This window comes from Perca fluviatilis, chromosome 11 (assembly GCF_010015445.1).
Source record: "Perca fluviatilis chromosome 11, GENO_Pfluv_1.0, whole genome shotgun sequence".
Classification (NCBI taxonomy): Eukaryota; Metazoa; Chordata; class Actinopteri; order Perciformes; family Percidae; genus Perca; species Perca fluviatilis.
The window spans coordinates 19,129,136-19,140,456 of record NC_053122.1 but is presented as its reverse complement, the minus strand read 5'-3'; positions in this window follow the sequence as shown (position 1 = coordinate 19,140,456).

Here is an 11,321-nt window from a genome sequence, read left to right as displayed (position 1 = left end):
AGTGTCAAAGATTTCCATGCTTTCCATGCTCTAATATCTTCAGGACTCGATTTTTGCAACTCTATATTTTGGTATCAACCAGGCCTCTGTTCACCGCTTACAACTGGTGCAGAATGCTGCAACCAGAATCCAATGCAAATGTAAAAAAAAGAACATATTACGCCTGTACTAGCATCTTTGCACTGGCTCCCCGTTCGGCATCAAATTCCTTACAAGATTTTTCTCCCCGAGCTATATCCCAGATCACCATACAGTACAGCTAGGCCCCTCAGATCTATAGATCAAAGGCTTTTAACCATCCCACAATCTCATCAAAAACCTTTTGAAGGCCGGGCCTTCTCAGTAACTGCACCAAGACTCTGTGATAAGAACAGCAGAATTTTATGACTCTTTTAAAAGGGGACTTAAGACCCACTTTCACTCCCTTGCCTACACCTGCAATAATTCTTGACATGATTTGCATTCTACATTGACATGCATGAACGTCTGTATGCGTGTGTATGTGTGTATACTGTATGTGTTTATGTGTGCAATATGTATTTATGCATATATTTAAGTATTTATGCTTTGTGATAATCCTTTAGCTCAGTTATGTTTGTTGTAGAGCACGTTGGCAGAAAACCTGGTTTGTTTTTAAAGCGTTCTATAAATAAATTTGACTTTGACCTTGACCTTTCTAGTTTACATTAAATGCCTCAAAAAAATAAGGGCCATATTAAAGCCAAATTTCTATAAAATGGGTCTTATTATTTGTGGTTTTGGCCATCGTTCCTTGTCACAATGACATTTTATTCACCAAATTGATTGCTGAGATCTATGGATAAGATCTAGGGGCTTGGCCTTATGATGGAGGAAGCACAACCAGCTGTCAGTTAACCAGACAAATAGCAGTTTAAGCATATTTGTAGACCCTTTCTGGTTCCATTTAGCAGTTTTACAATGCAGTAGACAATTGGAAATGGATTTTAAGTGCATTTCTTTCATTGTTGCTGTCAAAGGGGGTGGCAGTTGCTCAGTCTATAGGGAGTTGGGTTGGGACCTGGAGTGTTGCTGGTTCAAGTCCCCGTACGGACCAAAGAGTGTAAATAATAAAACATTTTTTTGTAGAATAGTGTGTCTTCTTCATCTCTCTTGACAGACTCAAAATCAAACTCATACAAGACACACAAAGCTAAGGTTAAAGCATCATTGTTAGTGTTTTTAAACAGTATGTTTTGGTTTTATAAGAGAAAACTTCCAGGATGAAGACTAACTGGTTGGGTTGCAAATGTACATCAGTTTAACTTCCCTGCTTTCGATGAAGATTAGTGCATAGCCTGTTCCCTGAGCTTTTCAATGGGAAACATACAGATCAAAGACCCTATGTCCAACTAAGACTGAACTGAATGAATATCATGAAAGTCCCTTTATTCAAGGGCCCCAAAAGCACTTGAAATGGGCCCCTTTTTTTCCCTCTGCGCCAGTATTTTGTGCTACAAAATGTGTCAGTGTTAAGTTTATTTTCGTTGGTCAGAGATTAGTTGTGAGAAAATTTACTTTGTTGTATTTTTGCACACAACAATTTTCTCTTTTGTTTAGGCCCATTTTGCACGTGAGCAGGGCTTTGAATCAATTGCTGTATGTAGCTTATTTTATAAGACCAAGTAACATGTCATCTTGCATAAATGAGAGATTTTGTCCAGTCTGTTTGAGAAAGACACATTTTCTCAGCTGCTCAAACAAATCAAACAATAAAGAGGTAAAAAATGATACATTTGTAACTGCTTGAAATATCTTCCATGAGAACATAAGCCCCATCTCAGCATTTCTTTAAGACCCGGTCCAGAGTTAAGTTTCTCCTTGGAATCGCAGTGCTCCAGGCCTCTGATTATTTCAGTTTAGGGATGGAGTCCATCTCCCCAATCAGACGCTCCTTTCCTAATGTACTCCTTTGGCGCGTGCAGAAAGAGCTGTGTAAACACTTTTGTGCAGGAAAGGAGTCACCTTCAGGTAGCACACGAGAGAGTGTGGCTTTACTTGTCCAACCACCCCCCCATCATCCTTGTCCTCTACCTTCCTTTGCTCACCCTCTAAGCCACGTAATCACGTTAATGGGCCGGGATAGCTCTCCAACTGGGAGGGACAGTGGGGAGAGGAAGCAAGAGGGATTGGTGAAGAGATGGAGAAATGAATGAATGAAGAGGTGGGCTAGAGAGTTTGAATAAAATACCAAATTAGAAAATTAGAGGAGCCATATTGGAATAGTTTTTTTTAAAGAATGGCATGAAATAAGAAAAGAATAAATAAATAGGAATTACTGCACAGTATAATGTATATTATTATAGCTCATTTATTCAGCTCAATTAACTTTTGGTCAATAAAGAGTTTCCTTTAACTGAACTGTTTAGTAATTTATGGCAAAGCCCTTGTTTTTTTAATATCACAAAGTGCTCTGTAAAATGTAACAGGTTGCAACTAATGATTTTTTTCAGTATCAAATAATATGCCATTTTCTTGATTGATTTGGTCTATAAAACGTCAGGAAAAACACCCATGTTAACTGGTGATGTATTCACCATCGTTCCAAAACTCAAAAATAGCTTCTATAAATAACAAAGAAACACATTTGAGGAGCTGAAACCGGAGAATATTTTCCATTTTTGCTTGAAAAATTATTGAAACAATTCATTGAAAAATCCCAGATTATTTTTTGGTTGATTGACTAATCGATTACATTTTAAATTTAAAAATATATACATGGCTCCAGCCAAAGATAAAATGATGAGACAGCCATTAAAACATTTATACAAAATATTATTTATTTTAAAGTATTAGAATTAGTATTACTTTCACTTTTAAAACTTTTGTAAAATACAATCTAGAGTAGCATTTTTTTACATACTAAACCTCTGGTGCCTTAGACAGCTGAGCCATCACGATGGCTCACATTTAAGAGATGAATCATATCTGGATGATGTGGATATATAATCTGTGACTTTTTTGGGGTAGATATTCAAATTAACACTAATGCAGACCAAAAAAAAAAGCCAGTGGATAATTCATATAATTCCCTTATTGTTGCAGACATTTCTAAGTCACCTGCAGTAGAACTAAACATTGTTTAATAATTCAGCGGGGGCGTTTTGTACTGTTGGCTGGGTGACATTGGCTTGCAGGAGAGGCGTGCTGTGCGAACAGATGTCTACACCCGCCATGGGTAAACAAAAAGCCATGCCTGGGCATAATTCTGCCACCAGGGAGATTTCCCTCCTCCTCCTCTCTTATCCCTTCCTCATCATGTTGAATTCTCTGTCTTGACATGTTCTTGCTGCATCCTGAATTCAAGCCATAAGTATTTTTAATTGAAAATCCAATACATTTTGAATATGATATCGGTCACTCTGTTTCTCTGTTTTTCTGCTGTTTTTCATCACAATACCCCCTTTTTTCCTTACTTGAGTTATGCTTGATATTGTGAGCTATTTTGGACAGATCTGAAGTCTTCTTTATCTCGACAAGTCAGATTAATTTTGACACTGTCAACAATTAAGTAAATCTTTTGCATCACTAGCTGCGTAGCTCGAGGGATGGCAACATCTCTGTTCCTTTATATGATGGATTGCCATGAAATTTGTACAGGCATTCATGTCCCCTAGACAGGTGCGTAGCACAACTTTCTGGGCCCTTTAGAAAGGCATTCTCTATGGGCCCCTGTCCATATCCACAGCTATTCATTCTATCATCTTATTGGGCCCTCCTCACATGAGGGCCCTGGGTTCTCAGTCCCATTTCCACCCCCAATACGACACCGCTGTCCATAGATGATAATTCCTGAAGGTGGCCTCAGGGAAGACCCATGAATAGGTGGCAAGATACAGAGATTATACCTCCACCCTGGCCAGGGAACACCTCGGGATCCCTCAGTCAGAGCTAGTTAATGTGGCTCGGGAAAGGGAAGTTTGTTGTCCCCTGCTGGATCTGCTGCCCCTGTGACCCGACCCTGGATAAGCGGTTGAAGCTGGATGATAATTTCTAATCATTTAAGTTTTCTCATGTATCCTCACTCCCCTCTTTACTGGTACAGTCTCTTTTTCTCTCTCACTTCCCTCTCTCCCACGCTTGCTCCAGCCCTCTCCCTCTGTCGTCCCACAGTAATTTCATAATACACGCTATTAAAGCTGAGTCTTTTGGACTTGAAGATAGGTCCATCATAACTATTGGCCTATAGTAATGACATGCTGTATAATCTGTCATCGTCAAAGTGTCAAGCAGTGCGGTGTGCACTCACTTGGAATATTGTAGAGAGTGGGTAAAGAAGAGCCAAAGGGAAGTTGTTCTCTGCTGGTTGAGCATAAGGTTTGAGCAGTGAACACAGTCAGGACTGACATTCATACTCACCCTGTGTATTCTTATTGCTCTCTTTAATTAACATAAACTAGGGAAACCTTGTCTCCTACAATATGCTTTCATATTCTAATAATTTGCTTTGCCAGAGAAGTTTTATAGGACACATTTTACTTCAGTCCAGGATATGTAACATCCTGACTACAGAGGTCATAGGGAGGAGGTTGGATGGTTCATATCCTGGGTCCCACATGCTGTTATGTTCAGGCTACTAAAACACTTAAATGAATTTTTGGAAAATTTTGGAAATAAACTGATTTGGTGTTTTAAGCCCCCAACGTCGCACTAGGATTAGGCAATGGTTATGGTTAGGGTTAGGTGCCTTGAAGTCGACGGTCGCAGCGCTGCCTTAAAGTCGACGTTGGGGGCTTAACCCTTGTGTTGTGTTCCCGTCACCCTTGAAAAAGATCGTTTTTGACGCCTTTTTTTGTTTTGTTTTTAAATTGTTAAATTTTTCTTCTACACATTTTCAGCACTTATTTCTACGTCCCATATTTTCTGATATAAAACAAAAATTTAAAACAGGTCAATTTGACCCACAGTCAACACAAGGGTTAAAACACCATTGAGCAACTGATTTGCTGTCTTTCCGAGAGTTAGATGAGAAGATTGATACCATTTTCATGTTTATCTGTTAAGAGCTGGGATTGGGACATGGTTAGCTTAGCTTAGCATAAAGACTGAAGGCAAGGTTGTGTCTTTTCAAGGTTACAGATACACATACCAGCACCTCTGAAGCTCAATAAATAACATGCTGTGTCTTGTTTGTTTAATCTGTACAAAAACAGAATAATTTGTGGATTTAGAGGTAGTTAAATGGAACTGGAACAACTTCAGTTTATCCATCCACACTGGACTTCTGCGCATCTCCAGAAACAGCACTGGTTGCCAGGTAGTGTCTGTGAGCACCGGTTTTAGTTAGGGTACCAAACCAGGCAACTAGGTCCTGATGATGTTAGACTCCGGCAAGTTGCAAAAGTTACACTACATAACAAACAACAAATTGTCATTTTACATTTCTGTACATTTCTGTTTGTGTACCCACCTACAAAATGTATTTGCAAATACAAATTGGTTATATAAAACAACATTTGAGTTGAAGAGGCTCAGCTGCAGGAGAGTACCGTCTACTCTCTCATGCTTCACTAACGTTAGCTGTTGTACTCTGATGTCTTTCTTTTGCTAAAAACTCTAACTGTACATTTGTTCTGCATTGAGAAGCTAAATGATATAGAACGAAAGAGATCATTTTCAGCACTGCAGCAAATATGCATAAGTACATATTAGCCTGAGGTCATACACTGCATGGTGACATCTTGAATCAACGCCTCTCTGATATACAGTCAACAAAATTCACAAATTGCAGTGTTGGTGGTTTAATCTCCTGCACTTCCTGTCCACATGTCAAAGTTTCCAAAACACTGAACCCCAAAATTTTACCAATGTGTATAAATAATAACAATAAAAATCATCTGCCAAAAGAATGTAATGTACCACATGTACTACTGTATTTAGCATGAGGGAGGTTAATTATGAAAGTAGGTTACACATAACAGTGTGAACATGTAATTGTAAAGTTTAAATGAATGTGGCCTTTCATGTTTCATGTTATTAATATACACAGAATACCTCTATAATGGACTTTGACACACTGGTGACCAAAGACTCAGGAACACTGTGTTGTTAAAATGCACCTAGTCTCACTTTGCCAGACCCTCCTCCAAAGCGCGCTGACGGAGGGTCTGGCTACTCCACATAGCATTCGGGGATGGTAGGAAAACGTGCTCTGGTTTAATGGCATTTCTTTAAACCAATCAGAATCGCCATGGGTGGCGCTAAGCTCAACACAGAGCCGCTGCAAGATAGTCGTATGAGAGAAAACTCAGATTGGACAGATAGTCTAGCGAGCTGTCTCAATTTACCCTGCAGATATCTCAGGAGCAGTCAACAGTAGTCCTCATAAATCCACAGGATTTAAAATTCCAACACAAAGAAAGCGGAAGGAAACGGAAAATACATGCTTACAACGGTATTTTCTGCGGCACCGGAGCAATCCTGGAAGTGTAGCGTCAAGGATATAGACTAAAATGCACCAGACTGAGCAGAGTGTCAACCAGGCAGCTGATTTGTGACTTTGGGATGAAAGTGGGTATTTTGAGTGCCAGATTGACGCAGAGGGTTGTGCCACCTCCTGGCTATGACACAGAGGGCATAATTACCATGTCCTTGGGGGGGGGGGACAATCTAATCGCTGGGACACATGGCACATAAACCTGAGCATCCCAGGAGGGCTCTGCTGCAACACTTCCTGACAATTAAAGACAAGAGGGTTCTGGGGAGAAGGGAACAGTAAATGAAAAGGCATGTCTTGGAAATGTTGTTAGGTCAAAAGCTTAACAGTGAAGCGTTCAATCAGTGTTTGCATCCTACAGTTTAACTAGCATGAGTTTTGAGCTCTTCCCAGGTCCGAAATGTTACCATATGTGCATAAATTATATTTTATGATATAGAAAACTGATCCATTTAGAATGGAGGATATTAGACGCAATACAAAATACCAAAAAAAGGCCATAATAGAGAGACCCCGGTGCCTGCAGCAGCATGATGCTCTATCAGTGAAGAAGCAGCCATCTTTAAAAAGAGCAGCAATTGATGTCCTAAAAGCGAGTGTAAAGTCATAAATTCTATTTCAATAATAGAATTTGTTTAAGCTTTATATGCTTCAAAGACTAATTTATAGAAATAATTGTTCCCTAGCCAACTGGGCAATATAAAAAAACTATTCTCTAGCCAATTCAACATCTGTAAATGAAATTCCAAAAGGCTAACTGTCATTTTATAACCTAAACCCGTGAAGACCTTTAATATGAGGGGAGTAATAAAGCCAAGACTTAAGCTATAAACATGCACCATCATAGCTCCTCACATGGCTACTTACACGTCACCATCAGCATCCCTCAATTGTGAATTAAGAGGGGCACTCCAATTTTATGTTTTTGTAGTCACTGTGTAGTACTGCTTAGCCTGTAAGAACAGTTGGTTACACTTTACTTGAAGTTTCCTACATAAGAGTGACATGACACTGTCATAAAACATTATAAACAAGTCATAAACGTTCATGACATAACGCTTCTTTTAGTAAGTGTCATTTAGTTTTGTCATGACAAGTTATGGTAATGGTTATGGTTATGGTTAGGGTTCATGTGTCATGACAGTGTCATGTGTACATGACAGTGCCATGTCACTCTTATGTAGAAAACTTCAAATAAAGTGTTACCGAATAGTTTAGTAATGCTTTCTGTGGCCCAGGAGGAGCTTAGACAAGTCTGAGAAAATGTAATCTAGGGTGACCAAACGTCCTCTTTTGCCCGGACATGTCCACTTTTTACCTACTGTCCGGGGCGTGAATTCATGAAAATGTCCAGTTTTCACTGTTTTTCATGGGACCATTAAGCGTGTACTTAAATTGACTGGCGCTTTGCACACAATACTACGGTACTTTGTTGTGTGGGCGGCTCTGCGACGCGTACATACACAGGGACCAGAGCAGACAGCGGAGCAGCATTGCACACAAAATGCCGAAGCGTTTCCTGCTAAAGATTACCCACCGTGATCAGAAAACACAGGGGAGACACTTTGTTTCTCTCACTGTGACTCTAGAGTCGTGCTCGCTCGCCGTCACTACTCACTCTGAAGATAATCACTCTCTCACTTCTCCCTCGCTCTATTATATCACCCACTCCCCACACACACACACACACACACATGCCGGCTCGACGCACACACCAGTGCACGTATAAACATCAGGCTACTAAGTAGGCTATACGGCGAAAGCTCTGCGTGGAGCCTCAGCAGAACCATAAAACAAGACTAGTGAAGCTAGTGCAACTTCACAGTTGAACTGCAATATAAATGTCCCACGTAGCGTCCCGGTCGGGACCGGACAAGTGGGAGGCGGAGTGCACCGTGTGCAAAGCTGGCACATATGTTTCAGTGTCTTTATTATTTATCTTATTACATTGAAAAGATATTAAGAGATATTTTGTTGAAGCTGGATTTTCTAACACAGAAGAGGTCATATTTAGAACATTATTTCATATTATTTATTTATTTTAAAAGAGAGCTATTATTGTAGGTTGTTACAGATTCTATTTTATTTTATTACAGAAGTTATTCTTGCACAATTGAGGCATAATAAAGCATGTTCATTAACCTCTGAGAAGCCTGTCGGAATTTGTGTCTCGAGGCCAGCCGAGTATCCTCTTTTTTGGAAATCAAAATATGGTCACCCTATGTAATCAAGTGACTCTTTTGGTCTGCATTAGTACTGTGGGTGTGGAGTTTGAAAGATGCTAACATTCACCAGCCAGGGAGGCTGACACTATGACTAATCAACCATTGTTCTGTCTCTTGCCAAGTCCCCCAACTTTATGGAGGTACAAAACTAAATTTCCCGTCTGGCCTCTGGGATAAATTTGAATCTCAATGTGTTAGTCTTAATTTAGTGTTTTTATAGTCCTGCATTGCCAGACCATAGTAAGATCTGGCTACAACACCTTTCTATTATGGGATAGGGGGGAAACAACGCTCTGGTTTGTTTGGATTTCTTTAAACCAATCACAACTGTCCTGGGTGGCGCTAAACCCCGATAGAGGAGATAGCGAGTGGGGAGGAACATCATGTCAGGCTATATCCCAACAATGTGCATCCGTTGAGCCAGACTAGTTTCTATAGGTTAGAAATCATCATTTATTGATACTTTGAATTACACTTGGTCGTCTACATCATTTCCATTAGTTATTTTATAATTTTATTTAGTTTAAACATATTTTGTGTTTTATATAATTATTCTGTAACTCATTGTTATCACAGCATCTCTTTAATCCCAATGAGGCTATCATTATTATCAGTACAATAAGTGTTTCCAACCGCAACTTAAATCAATCATACATGACACATTTTATCTATAAGACTGATGGGTTTAAGTGATTTATACGTAATACTTACAATTTCTTTGTGTACTCTATCTTTCTGTCTCTCGTTCTTTTCTTACTTCATGAACAAAAAGGAATTTTCCACATCTTCAAAAAGTCTATAATACAGGGCAATGCACAATGATCGAATCAATGTAGAAAATGGATTCAACTAATCATCATTACTCTCCCTCTCCTGCAGGGAGAGCGTCAGGACTCGGATGTCGTCGAGGAAAGAAACGCCCAGGTGCAGCTGGAGAAGGCCAAGGTACTTTTTCACTGTTCTTGGTACCATCACGACCCGACCCACCGCAGCCCTCACAGACACATTTTTTAGAGCGGCTGCTCTCAAGGACATGATTACATCACAGACAGTAAACACAGACATCAGGACATCGGATTAGCGAAGCAATATTCTGCTACTGAAATGAGTCATTGAAGTCTTCATCCTTGCCATCCCTTTATGTGTTCGATGTCTGGAAAAGGATAATAATGAAGGATATTAATTATTACTGATTCAGTTCAAATTAATTCTGACCCTGTCTTCAGCCGACTGCTTTTATAGCAATATAATATATTTCAACCAGAGTCTAATACAACAACATTCAAAATGTTTTTGCATTAACAGCTATAATGATATATGAGGACAATAATCTGTAATCCAGTGTGCATGTGAGGTAAGGGGAAAGCACTTAATCTCATTTTACTACTATGTGTTCGAGCACAAATGTTTTTACAGTAGACTTCTTAGTATTGATTGATTGATTATGATTATTTTCTCATTTATTTACAAGATAGCGACCAGATTGCTTCATGAAAGGTATGAACGTCTGAAAGGGTATTTCATGAGAAAAAAAGCAAAGATTCGAGAAATATAAAATGTGAATGAAGAATTATTTTGTGCAGCAGAAATGTTTTCCCCTCTTCTTTCATATCACATTAATCATCCTGAAACCCCTTAGATGTATTTTGAAACCCCTTGGGGGTCCTGGCCCCCCAGGTTAGGAACCAGGACTGTATAAAATGACAGAAACTAAAGGAGAGGGTGATGCAAACATTTATTTAATTGTTTCTGATCCGTTATGCCTCATACAGTACACTACCCCTACAGTACATGCCTTGTTGAGCTCTTTCAGTTTATGAAATTGAATCCCCATAAACAAATAGTCAAGAAATCCACACAAGAATACACAAGAATTAATTTACATAAATCAACAAACTGAGTAAAACCACTTGGGCTGTGACTTAAATGTAATTTATATATCCTTTAACATCAAGTGTATCCAGAATTTGCCTGCGAAAGGTGCAGGTTTCTAGGTTTTCCAGTCGATCAATGATGTGTGTGTTAAATCCTTGAGTATATAGTTTGATGACGATAAAGGAAAGATATTCACCACGATGACATTGCGTAGGTTGCATTTATGAATAGAAAAACACTGCACATGAATTAAGAAACAAGCCAATTAAGGAATAGAATTGCTGGATAATGGAGCACATTTTCAGACAGCCTCTTCCTGTAGTTCACATGAAAAGTTCTGCCAAGAATGAGAAATGAGAGCCAGAGAGAGAAGCTCAAACTCTGGCTCCTTTCACACAGCTGGCAAATTACTGTGTGAAATGGATGATAATGTCGAGTCGTCAATTTGAGAAATGGTCGGTCTGTTTGCCTGTGTTTTTAAGTAGCAATACGTTGTGCTCTCAAAGCCACTGTATGTAATACTGGTATGTCATGTGCAGTACAAGAACAAACTGTATCTGAGAAACTATCTGTGGAGTGCATTTTAGAAAAGAAAATCCTAATTGTGCCAAAATTTAAAACCAGTCTGAAAACAAGTCAAGTTGAACCATTTCAACCTCTTAAATAAAACTAGTAGCCAGAATGTTCCCTGCACTGGCAATCACTGCTTAGTGTGGCCTACATAGGTCAATTACAGAAGGTGAGGTTTTCCACAGTTTTTTAATCGA